A 13104-nucleotide genomic window follows, 5' to 3' on the forward strand; every position below is an offset into this window, starting at 1 on the left:
ATATTTCACTTGCACAAATGCATCTGAGCTCAAGATTAAAACCTTCTTCTCTTGCTCCGTGTGGGGGCATTCCAACAATAATTGTTCCTTCTGAAGGTGCTGTTTCCAATGGACTCTTAACAAATTCATCTTTGTCTGCCCAAACCCACAAGTTCTTTTCCTTTTCCATGTGCAATTTTTGGATGCATTTGAAGCCATCCAGGGGTGCAGCCTCTTTTACCCGACTGCCCCACTGCTCCCACGGGGCTCCAACCTCAGCCCACTCCAGAGCCAGGGAACTCCAGGGAAGGGCTTCCCATCTGGGAATTTCTGATGGCACTGATTCCTCACATTGACACTGAACAAGTGACATTTTGTTGGGATCTGGCCAGACTGGGCCAGTTTTGTTTTACCAGTGGGCAGGGTCAGCACCAAAGACACAGATACCAACTGAAGGAATCAGTGTCATTTCCTGCAGTTCAAAGCAGCAAAGAATCTCAAAAAGAGCAGCTCAGCAATGCACCCAACCATCCCCACCAAAGATTGCCTGCAGTGATTGAGAAAGATCCAGCCCCAGTTATCCTCAGCCTTTACCATCGCCCAGATCCACACAGCAGCTGGGGAAGCTGTCACAGCCAAGGGCTGCAGAGCCACTCCTGGGCACTGGCAATTCCTGCAGGTGCCTCCAGCCACAGGTGAGGCTCCAACCCCGCTGGGAGAGGGCCCAGCTCTGACAGTGCTGAATGGACAAACTGACAGCACTTCTAGTGTGGCAACATCTGGTTTCATCCTCTCTTGTCTCCCTCCCAAAGGCTGGCCAGGGCCCCAGGAGGAACCAAGGGAGATGACTTTGACCATTCAGCCCCAAACAAGGCCAGATGTCAGATTTCATGGCCTTGTCCGGCTTCTAAATACACAAAGGTCAATACATGTTTCACTAATGAGTGGCTACATCTATCACAGTGCTAATGACCATGCATATTTCATTAGGGAGCAGATACAAAGATAACCTTTGGCTGGAAGGTTCATCCAGAGGCCACCTTTGGCTCAGGGCCTGCTGTTCAGGCCTCACTCAGGGCTGGTGTCCAGGCCTTGGCACTTCAGGGACGTGCTTTAGTGCTGGGCTTGGCACTGCTGGGTGAGCGGCTGCACTGGGTGAGCTCAGAGGGCTTTTCCAACAGAAAGGATTCTGTGATTCCATGATTCTATCCACTGCATTCAGCTGGGGCTATTTTAGCAGCATTACTTTGCTCCAAAAGTCTCCTCTTGCCCAGCTCCTGTGGCCTGAGGCTTCAGCTCCTTCAGCTGCTGGTGCTGAGCTGCTCATGCTGAACGAGACGACTCGGAGAGAAGAACACAGTCCATGCAATTCCTTCTGGGACACGGAGAGGGGAGGCTGTGCAAACAGGAGCATTGTTTGCTGTGGCCTCCTCTCTGCCCTTCACGCCTTTCAGCACTTTGAACCAGCCCAGAGCTTTCTCCAAGAGTGCAATGGAGCAGCTGTTCCTGCTCCTGTCTCTGGCTCTCTCCAGTCTCTGCCCTTACCTGCTTCTGTCCCTCGTGCTGTGCCCTCTGTTCCCCAGGGCTGGCTGGCTGCTGCCCAGGACTGTGGCACTGGCACAGATCCAGTGCTCCAGACCCTCCTTTCTGTGCCCTTGGAGCTGCCTGGGCACAGCAGCCTTTTCCATCTGCAAGCTCCCCATGGACAGGGAGTGCCCAGCTCCGTTCCTTGCATAGCCTCCAGGAGCCCAGGGCTGCCATCTCAAGTCCCTGCTGGCACTGGGGGCTCCCAGGTGCCTCAGGCTGCTGTGACACCGCTGCACACGGGAGGGAACAGGGGCAGGGGCTGTGCTGAAAGTCAGCTCCATCTGCTGCTGGTGCTGCTGCTGCTGTGGGGTCATTTGTGCCGCCCTGGCCCAGAGTCAGGGATCAGATCCTGCCAGTCTCTTCCAGCCCCGGCTGCTCAGAGTTTGGGCCTTGGAGCCTCAGGTGGGCAGAGGCAGCTGCTCCTGGTCCCTCTGTGTGCCCGTGTTCAGCAGTGCTGCTCCATCAGTCTGTGCCCAGCAACGGGGAAAAGCCTCAGCCCTGCAGGGCCAGGAGCTTCCACGCTCTGCCTGAGCAGCTCAGCCAGCAGGAAGGGAGCTGCTCCACACGGGAACCAGGAGCAAAGGACATTCCTTTTATAGGACATGTTTTCTATTTAAAGGAAAAAAAAGGAAAAGGAAAAAAAATAGGTAAATTTTAAAAGATAAGAATAAAATCCAAGTGTTAGTGAAAAAACATAACATAATGTTAGTGAAAAAAACAAAACATAAATGCAAAGTTACATTCTTTGCATTAAGAGGTACATGATCTTTTGAAAAAGAGAACTCAGTTATTTACATTGGAAATCTGCTGATGGCATGGATCCATCTTACTGACCTCAGCAGCCTTTTAAAATGTTTTGGGCTTTGTTTCCAACATTGGTATTTGAAATTGTGGTCGAAGCAAGAGGAAATTGCTTTGTGCCCTGCCAGCTCCAAGCAGGACTGGGAATGGAAACTCTGTCAAACCCCAAATCCTTTAGAAGATGCCCTTCCTTCTCAGCCTGGAAATGAGCTGCACATTCCCTTTGAAACTGTCAGGGATTTCTTAAAGACACAAAGTCCCACTGACAGCTTTTTGCTCTGGTTTGGCAGTGCAGAAGGGCAATTCTCCATCCACCAGCCCCAGACTGCACTGCCTCAGGAGCACGGCCCACTTGCCAGCTTTGGCCCACTCATGGCACTTCTAGAGGAGGAAGAAAGTGCAACTGCACCATTCCAGCCAATCAAGAAGGAAGAATGGGACAGACAAAACAGCCTGTGCAGATCCAGGCATTCAGCTGGGACTGTGGAGAGTTTGGGTCCTTGCCAATTGGATGTGTGTCCCCAGCTGCAATCTCTGGGCCTGCAGCAGAGTCTCACTCAGCTGCCAAAGCAGAAAGCTCAGGTGCTGTGCTCGCAACGGGCTCGTCTGATGCAGAGCTGTCAGAGAAATGTGAGGGCAGAGCCAGCCCAGATGGGCCCAGGGCTGAGCCCAGCAGAGCCCTGGCAGAGCCCAGAGCAGCCTCAGCAGCCGCAGAGCCCGGCTGCAAGGAGAGAAAGCAGAAACCACCCGTCAGCTGAGGGCTCCTGTGCCCTTGTGCCAAGGCCTGCGGTGCCCAGGCCGTGCTGGCTGTGCCCAGAGCTGCGCCCAGAGCTGCCCATCCCTGCTGCCTTTGGCAGCAGAGCAGGAGGGCAGGACATGTGCCCAGCCTGCAGCCAGCCACGGCACATCCAGCCCTCAGCAGCTGCCCAGAGCAGGATGCTCCTGTGCTCGCTGCCATCTCCCAAAAGCTCTGATCCCACCCTGCCAAGCACACAGGGACCCACCTCACGCCAGCCACGGCTGCAAGAAAAGCTGCTCCCAAACCATGTCCTCAGCCTTCTCCAAGGGCACCGCCCATCCACGCCACAGCTGCTCCCAAGCACTTCCCCATCCACACTGGACCACCTAGAACACTTCCTCTGGAAAAACAAACAACACATTATTGAAAAGAGATTAGATGCAAAAAGGGAAAGCAAGAAAAACAGGAAAAACTCTTATCTCTGTCAGGGCCTTGAGGAAGGCCCAACTCCTACATGGTAGGGAAAAACCCAGCCATGGCTGAGGGAAGTCCACACTTTCTCTCTTCCCCCCTGCACTGCCCCCAAAATCACTATGATCCCAAAGCAAACAAGGGCAGCTGAGCAGCCCAAGCCCTTCCTTGCCTGCACAGCAAAGCAGCCCCTGCACAGGTTCTGGAGTCCCACCTCTGCTCCCACCATGGGGCTTTGTTTGTGTCAGGCTGGTTGCCCCAGCCCCAGCCCCAGCCCCAGCCCGGGGCACGGTGGGTGCTGGGGGCTGTTGGCAGGGCCAGGAGCCCACTCCCATTTCGTACCCAGCCCAGCCCATCCCCACAGCCCTGCCAAAAAGCAGCTGGGCAGCGACTGAAGGATGAGTTGCATCTGCCCCAGCAAAGGGGGAACCTTTGCTTCCCAGCCAGGCTGGGCCATGCCCAAATCTGGCAGAATTTCCCCACTGGGGACTCATCTGCAAATTCCCTGTGGAGCCTGGCTTTGAAGAAGGTGCCAGGATCAAAGTCCGTCACCTTCAGCCTCCAGTGGCCAGGCTGAGGAAGAGCCTGTCATCCTTGATGTCATCCTGGCTGTCTCCAGCAGCAGAAGCAGCAGCAGCAGCAGCAGCAGCAGCAGCAGCATCCCCACCCGGTACAGCTTCTCCAGGGGCTCCTGCTCCTTCCCTCGGGGGAGACCAGGCTCTCAGGGCTCTGCCCAGGGCCCCAGCTGCCAGGGAACCAGGACAAGCAAAACCAGCTTGGATGGCGGCCACCAGTGCTGGGCAGAGCAGCTCAGCTCCAGCACAAGGGCTGCATGTGCCCATCCGATGACCCCGGTGCAGTGACACAGGCAGCAAAAAAAGGTCTGGGTTCCTCTGCTTCTCATTGCCAAGGCATGTGTGGAGCTGGAACTTACCAGGGCCCTGGATACTCCAGGGACCTGGAGAACCATTCCCAGCAACTGGGAAAATCCTAGGTGCTCCAACCACACATAGATGAGGTCTCCAAATTTGCTCCGAGAGTGGGTCCAGCTTTTAGAGGCCAAAATGAGCAAGTCCAAGTGACTTGATGATATTTTTAGCCCAGAAAGCCCTGCAGCTGATGGCACACTTCACAATCAGCAGGAGACACAGATAGGCCAAAGCCCAGACCTCTGCTGGGAGCCTTTCCCCTCAAACACCCTTCAAACAAACCTCCATGCAAGTCAGTTGGGAAAGTTTCTTCAAAGGAGACCTTGCTGGCACACAACTACACAGGGTTATGGGAAAGATTCTGAAGCAGCCACTCTCGAGTCAAAGAGGCAGCACTAAGAGTCCTTGTCATGTGTTTGTAGCTAAATCCCACTTTGGGCGAGTTGAAGGAGTTTGGAATGAGCTAGAGAGCGGACCTCTGAATTTTTTAGATGATGCTATTGCTTTTTCTTCTCTTCTACATAGACAGGAAGGGTGAGTTTGGCTCCCATCTCCACCGCATGGCTCACAGGGCCGCAAGACATTTAGTTCCAAGAGCTTTGAAGGATTTCTTGGCCAAGAAGACACGGCCAACAAGGATATTTATGTTTTGGAGCCAATCCTTCAATATTTCCTCTTAGGGACTCATGCTCTCGGGGTCTCTAGCTGGTCAGAGTGAGCCCGAGATAAGTTAGAAAGTCTCTTTTCCCAGCCCGGTGGTCGAAGAAGGAGTAAGAGCTCTTCATTTCTCGGTCTCAAGGTTGTTTATTGTATCTTATCTATAAAATTATTTCTCCTGTCCTGCCGAGGTCTGCTCAGCAAGACAGGCTAAGGCACTCTGCCTCCCCCGGGGCGGTGTTATCTTTTTATACTAAAAACAACTACCTGTACAATATTTACAATTACTTTCCCATACCTATCATCTACGTTAGACAGTGAACTTCTACTCTAAACCAGTCTAGAAGTGCCAACATCACAGCAGAAGATGGAGGCCAAGAAGAAGAAGGAGAAAGGCTGGACACGCCCAGATTCCTCCATCTTGCCCCCTGAAGCCCCATTCTAAAAAGCCCCAAAATCTATTTTTCCACTCTGTGATAAATTCCCTTTCATTTTGTGGTTTGCATTCTTCATACAAGGTTGGGAATTGTTTTTTCCAAGGGCTAAATCAAAGGCACAGGGGTCTTGGGCTCTGTGCCAAGGTCTCTGAGCCCTCTGACAGGGTCTCGAGTCCTGCAGGGCAGCCCGAGGAATTTCCTGGGTTCCCACATCATGCTACAGTGGAAGCTTCCTTAGCCAATCATGCCATGACGCAACAAACCTACAGCACTGCATCCTAAATTTCCTTTTTACTGTTGTAACTACTTTGATTTTTTCTAGATCTGGAACTCTAAAACTCTAAAATTTCCTCCACTTCAACTTTCCTCCCCGTGTCTCTGCTAGAAACTAGAAATCCGCATTCTGGCTTCTAGCACCTGAGTTCGGAAGCCCTTTCCAAGGTCTCAGATCAAATGCTGTGTTTAATTCTAAGCTTTGCTGACAAGACCAAAGGTCTGACATTTCCCTGCATTTGGGTTTCCAACAACACTGATGCTGTTAGTTGCAGAGTGCCCGGCATCTGTCTTGCAAGTCAACTCTGGCAGGAAGAAGGCGGCTGCCAGGGGGCTGCTTGTGGCCTCTGACAGCCCCATTGCTCAGGGCTTGCCAGCGCCCCAGCCCCTCAGGCCCTGCCCCAGCCCGGCCAAGCTGCCCGGCAGCAGCGCCGCAGCCCCGCAGCAGCTCCAGAGCAGCCCCAGCAAGAGGCACCTGGGAGCCCTCAGCAAGGCAGGCAGCAGCAGACGGGCAGGAGGGCACGGATGGCGCTTCCTGCCTGGCACAGGGCTTGTGGCCATCTCCAGGCACCGCTCTGGCAGGGATCCCCGCAGCTCCGGCCCCTGCCCAGCCGCTCTGTGGGCAGCACAAAGGCTTCAGCAGAACCACCACAGGCCAAGGGGCTTCTGGCCATTTTCCCTGCAGCACTGCATGCATGGGCAGCCTGCTAAGTAGAAGCAGGCTTTTCTCCACTTTCCCTATGCCCTACAGAGCCTGGGCAGCAAAGAAAATCTCCTGAGAGTGTGTATATTATAACATGGTATATATTTACATAGGGTAAAAAATAGAATGGAAAAAAAGAAAAATCTTAAAGAAAAGTAAAAATCCCCACTGGCTCAGGCTGCCCCAGCAAAGAGAGCCTCCCGGATCAGCTCTCCTCAGAGCTCCAGCAGTGCAGCCAGCCGAGCCGTGAGAGACGAGGCCGAGTGATCCATGCCCTGTGCAGCTGGTCGTGCAGCCTCTGGAAGATGGCATATCGCCCACTGGCGGTTGCTCGGAGGACATGCAGTGTTTCAAGTGCCAGCTCTGACACGGCACTGCTCATGTCCTCCGTCAGGCGTTCCAGGGCTGCAAGTGAAAGAAACAGAATCACGGTCAGATGCCGGATCTGCGGGGAGCCAAGGAGAGCCCCCTGCCAGGGCTATCCCAGCCGGCTCTTGCCATGGCCAGGAGGGAGCAGGGAGCAAGGGGATCAGCCCGAAGCTGCTGGCCACCAATGGCCCACGTGGCCCTGAAACCTCAGTGTGCTCTACCCCCAGGAGCAAAGCCCTCCGCAGCTGGGGCAGGGCTTGCAGCTCTACCCCCGGCAGCCCCTGCTGCCAGCCCGCTGGCCTCACTCACCAGTGCAGATCAGCTGCAGCTCTTGCTGCTGCCCCCTCAGGTGCCGCCCGGCCATGCCTGTGAACACAGAGCCTGTCACGGCGCCAGCGGCACAGCTCCCTGCCAGCGGCGCTGCCGGCGCTGTGGCCACACGGGCTGCTGGCCCGGCAGGGCTCAGCCCGGCCCTTGGCGCACGCTGCCGCCCCAGGGCACGGCTGCCAGAGGGCGGCAGCAGCAATGCCCAGCCCAGGCGGGGCTCCATGGCGCCGGGTCCGGCTGGTGATGCCGGGGCAGCAGGCGGGGCCGGGGCCGAGCTGCGGCGGGCCGGGCTGGGGAGGGAGCCCGGGCTCGTGACTCACCCATGAACCTGATGGCTGCCTCTCGCAGGGGCTCCTGTGGGCTCTGCAGGTAATGCAGGGCCCGGCGCAGGTGCTCGGCCGCTCGGCTCCTGTCCTCTGCCAGCTGCAGAGAGCGGCAGGAGGGAAGGGTTGGCGCGGGCTCCGCCCCTGGGCCGGGCGCTGCCCGCCCCCAGCCCCGGCCTCCCCTGCCCGCACAGCCCTGAGGCGCGGCCAGCAGCCGCTGGCCAAGGGCTCCCGAGGGCAGGGGCAGAGGGCCGGCTGCTGCCCGGGGAGCCGCTGTGCCGGCCCGCAGGCCCGCCGGGCTGGGGCTCCATGGGCACCCGGCTCGGGCCCACGGGAGCCTGGAGAAGAGCCCCCACGGCCTCTGGCTGCAGCAGCGGGCAGGGGCACAGCTGCCCGGCCCCATACACTGAGCACCGCCCTCAGGGGCCTTCTCCAGGCTGAGCCTGGGCGTTCTCGGCTTCTCTTACCATGCACTCGCCAAACCTCCATGTCTGATCCACCTGGAGCATTTGTTCGAGATTCCTCCTCTTCAGGAATCTGGCTGCAGAATGCAGCATTTCCCGGGAGGCCTGGAGAGCAGCAGAGACGCGCTGTTGGCCCCACAGGTCAGGGCACAGGAGCATCCCAGTGCCACAGCCTGGAGGAGGCTGCAGCCCACAAGGTGCCAGGGCAGGAGGCAGCCCAGTCCCCTGCCAGGGGGACAGCAGGTGGCCACAGGTCCTCACCTCAGCAACAATCTGATTCTCATCATGGCAGTGGAAGTAGAGTGGGACCAGGCTCTGGCGCACGTGGCACTTCAGGGCCTTTCTTCCATCTTCTCTTAATAAGTCCAGCATCTCTTGAAAGACACACATGGAGCTGAGCTGCACCCGGATATCATCCTGTAGGAGAGGAAGGGCAAAAGACCTCAGCATCAGCTGCTTCAGGCCCCCCAGGGCACAGGCCTGCATCTGCACAGGGCACCAAGTGTCCGGGCAGCAGCCGGTGGCTGTGGCTGTGGGCACAGAGCCTTACGTGGTCAAAGAGTGGCAGGAGCGCCTCAGCCAGCTGCAGGGCAATGGGGGTGGCTATTGGGGCACCCCCAATATCCAGGAGCAAATATCGGAGTAGAAGAATGGTCATCCTGATCATGTGGCTATCATTTTCCTGCAGGAGCTCCACAACACTTTGGGTCAGGCTCCCCATTTTTTCAGCCTGTGCAGAACACAAGTTTGTGAAAGGCCAGTCTGCTGCCGCAGGGCCCAGAGGCCAAAGGCCTGTCCCAAAGCACTGGGGCAGCTGAAGCGGGAGGCAGGAGAGCTGGGAGCAGCTGCCCCAGCGCCCCGAGCCCAGGCAAGGCCAAGCGACGGCGTTGCCCGGCCCCACGCTGCCTGCACGGCTTCAGCCACTGCCCCCTTCTCACCATCAAGGGATTCTTGCCCAGCACTACCAGGCCTCTGAGTGCCAAGTAACGCCTGGCCCTGTGCTCGCTCTGCAGGTTCTGTGCCATGATCTGCAGAACACTGTCACTGCATTCCCTCAAGTCCAGGCACTCGAGGACCTGAAAGGCACAGGGCAGTGACAGGGAGCCGGCCGGCAGGAGCCCGGAACCGCACAGGGCTGAGCCCAGGCAGCAGCACAGGGCACGGGCACCGTTCTGGCAGCTGTGCCTACGAGAGTGCAGAGAGCTGGGAGGCAGCGCTGGCCTTGAGGCTCACCTCCACAAGGAATGCCAGGGCAGGGAAATCCCAGTATGGCATCTCTTGGCCGAGCATGGCGAGCAGGTAGAATGCAATCCCGGAACAAAAGTGTAGGGCTGAATGGGAAATTTCTCTAAAAAGAGGAAAACGGAAACAAGACGCTGAGCCAGTGGGGCAAATCTCTCCCAGGAGTGACTCTCAGAGTTCTCATCTTGCCCCACCAGCCTTCCAGCAAGGGGACCTGGGCCACTTGGAAGTTGGTTTCTCATGGGCACCCTCCTCTCCCAGCCTTTTCCAGTCTGCTTGGCTGTCCCGCAGTGACAAGGCCCATGACCATGGAAACTTTGTAGGACATCCCGGGCACAGAGCACAAATGTCAGAGGCAGTGGGGAGAAGGGGCTCTCACCTGGCCAGCAGAGCCACGGCAAAGTGGTGGGTGTCAAGGGAGAGCAGCGTGTCCCAGCCACACCTGCATTCCATTGCCACCACCACATCCTCACAGCGGACAAGGCAGAGCAGGGACTTCAGGGTGCGCACTGCAAACCTGTGTGCACAGCAAAGGCCAGGTCACGCTGGCAGCACTGGCTCCTTGGCAGGCCACGTGGCAGGGACAGGAGGAGTGGGATGGAGCACCTGTTGGGGCTGGTGGCAAGGCCGTGCTCTTGCTGGCATCCCTTCCAGAAGGCATCAACCTCCTCTGGCATATCCAGAGTGCTAAAGAACACTTGGGAGAGCAGATGCACAAATAGGCGGGGGAAATACACCTTCAATATACGTGGCAGACAGGGCACCTGCAGGATCTTCCACATCACCACGGTTGCCTGCAAGGGACAAAGGCCCCCGAGACAGGGCTCAGTGCCCAGGCGTCCGTGTGGCAGGGCCCGAGCGTGGCAGGGAGAGGCCCGCAGAGACCTTGGCAGGGGGAGCACGGGGCCTGCTGGGCCTGAAGCTGCCCCTGGGCCAGGTTTCAGGCCAGCGCCTGAAGCAGGCAGATGCAGTGGGGGAAGGAGGATGGAGAGCTCTGGAGAGGCGGCCTTGGGGCCAGCAAAGGCCACTTGCAGAAACTCACAGCCAGGTTAAAGACACCCGTTTGGTCCCCATCGGAGGTGCACGTGCTGTGCTCTGGCCAGCTCCCCAGCACATCCAGGAGGATCAGCTGTGCCAGCTCGGCAGTCCTGGCTGAGCCCATGATGGTCTTCCACATGGCCATGGCAGCTCTGCGGGGTCAGAGCTCTGTCTCAGGGGGGTCTCAGCCACAGCACCGTGGGGAGCTGAGCTGGCTGCCAGCTCTGCCTCTGCCCACTGGCCCTGGCCAGCAGCAGCCAGGCAGCCCAGGCCTTTGGGGACAGAGCCCTGAGGGGCAGGGAGGGAGCATGGCAGCAGGCTCAGGGGCTAACGTGCCAGGGCTGGCAAAGGCAGCATCCAGAGGGCCCTGGAAGTCTCTGTTGCTCAGACACCTGCGGCAGGCTGTACAGGCTGATGGGCTGGGGAGGCCTGAGCCCTCTGGGCAGGTGGGCCCCATACCTGTCACAGGACGGGGCCACACGCAGCAGCGTCAGGACTGCGTCATCTGGCTGTGCTTCCGTCAGATCCAGCAGGGCCTCGTCCAGCCTGGGTTCAGCACAATCATTGACCAGGAGCCACTGGTGGATGAACCTCACCATGGCAGGCACCTGGAGAAGGCACAGGGAGACTTGGAAAGCTGCCAGGGGGAGCAATGTTCCCAGCTTGCCCAGAGAAGTGCTTCCCTTCCCAGCGCACTGCCATGTGGCCTCAAAGGCTCACAGCAACCAGCATGTGTGGCTTGGGAGGCCAAGCAATTCCTGGGAGGATCAAACCCTGCCCACAGGCTGCTTACTTGGTTTGGATAGTAAAAACCTTCCTCTACAAGCATACACAGGAGGGCAGCGCTGGGCTTGGTTTTGAAGATGGGCGAGTATGGTCTGAGCCCAGCGCCCATGGCGATGGTCTCTTCCTCCTGCATACTCTTGATGAATTTGCAGATGAACTGTAGGAGAAGGGCAGGAAGCCGGGGATGTTGCATGGAGTGCTGCACACACGGTGCTGGGCTGAGCAGGGACAGCAGGCCCAGCCCAGGTGGGGGTGGCTGCAGGTACCTGCGCTGTGCTGCGGAAGAGGCCACGGCTGGATTCCTTCTCTTGTGTGTGCTCCAGGGCTGCATCTGGCAAAGAGCAAGCGCAGCCAGAGCTGAGGGGCTGCGGGAGAGGCTGGAGAACACAGGCCAGCCCTGCGCTGCCCAGGCAGGGAGAGCCCCGGGATGGCCCAGGGGATGGAGCGCGGCCACTGCAGGGTGTCTGCCTAGGCCCTCTTCTGTGCATGGGCATTTCCCCAGGGGATAGGATGTCATGGCATGGCATGGCATGGCATGGCATGGCATGGCATGGCGTGGCATGGCATGGGGTCAAGCTGGCTGCAGATGCCAACCCTGTGGACCAGCTCTGCCACTCACCCTCCTGCGGTGGCTGGAACGGCACCACCTCCTCGGTCTCCTGTGCTGGGGCAGCTGCAGGGCCTTCTTCCTCCTCCTCCACCCAGGCCAGCTTGGGCACTCTCGGGGGTCTCTGCTCCATATCTCTGACTGGATTTGTGGCTATTTGCAGGTGAGATGCCTTGCAAAAGCTCCAAGTCACCAAGTGCTGCCTGGAAGGCACCTCCAAGACAGAAGCCTCAGGAAGGCTGCAGGACGGCAAGTCCTGCGCTCGGTCTCAAGGGCTCCTGCCACAAGGACAGGAGACTCCTGTCAAGGATTGGGGTCTGGCCTCGAAGGCTCCTGCAGAAGAGAAGCCTCAGGGAGACCACAGGTCAGCAAGTCCTGTGGTCTGGCCTCGAGGTCACCTGCAGGAATAACGCCTGGGAAAGGCTCCGGGTCAGACAGGAACGAGGGCGCTGTGCGGGGGCTCCTCACGGCACCGCTCTGTCCCGTTCTGCCCCGTTGCCTGTTCCCAGCAGCCGGGCAAGCTTCTATTTCCCACGTGTCACAAAGGGCCCTTGGACACCCGTTCTATGCCACAGTGACCGTGCTGCACCGTGTCACAAAGGGCCCCTGCACACACTGCCCCCTGCCCTGGGGCCGCCCCCAGGCCAGCCAAAGTGGCCCAGGCTGGAAGGAATGCCTGGCTCCAGGTGTCTAAGGCAGCCCCAGAGGATCTTTAGGAAGGGCTCAGAGCATCAGCAAACACTGCCCTGCTCTGCGGGCTCAGGGCAGCAGAAGGAGCCCCAGGGCTGCCGACGCAGCCGCGCTGGGAAGGGCACGGGGCCTTCCAGGGAAGCTGGCACGGCCTCCTTGGGACACCACCTGGCCGGTGGCCATCCTAAATCTACGGGTGTGACACAGACAAGGAATGTGTGGGCCAGGGCACGAATGCTGCTCTGAGCCCTGGGGCCCGGGCAGCGCTGACAGCAGCAGCTGTGGCAGAGTCCCTGCCCAAGCAGAGCTGCCACCCCCGAGCCCTGGCAGCGCTGGTGCCCGTCTCCTGCCCCAGAGACCTGTGCTCCCGGGGGGCTTCTGTGCCACAGGGAGCCAAAGCCCACATGCATTGGGGGCTGATGGCAGCAGCACCTGCAGCAACTGCTGGCAACACTTGGTCTCTGTCAGAAGCTCTTACTCCATGCTGGAATTATTTTCTCATTGAAGTCATTTCCTGCACCACAAAAACATCTTGGCCATGAAGACACAGAAGAATCTGGCATTAAGGAATCCTCACTTCAGGAAAGTTGTACTTCCCATTGCTCAACTCAAGTAGTTCCAAAATTTGCAAACTTCCCAAATTTATTGGGATGGCCTGAGAATGTGACTGGTCTACAAGTTT

The sequence above is a fragment of the Molothrus aeneus genome, unplaced genomic scaffold (genome assembly GCF_037042795.1).
Source record: "Molothrus aeneus isolate 106 unplaced genomic scaffold, BPBGC_Maene_1.0 scaffold_19a, whole genome shotgun sequence".
Classification (NCBI taxonomy): Eukaryota; Metazoa; Chordata; class Aves; order Passeriformes; family Icteridae; genus Molothrus; species Molothrus aeneus.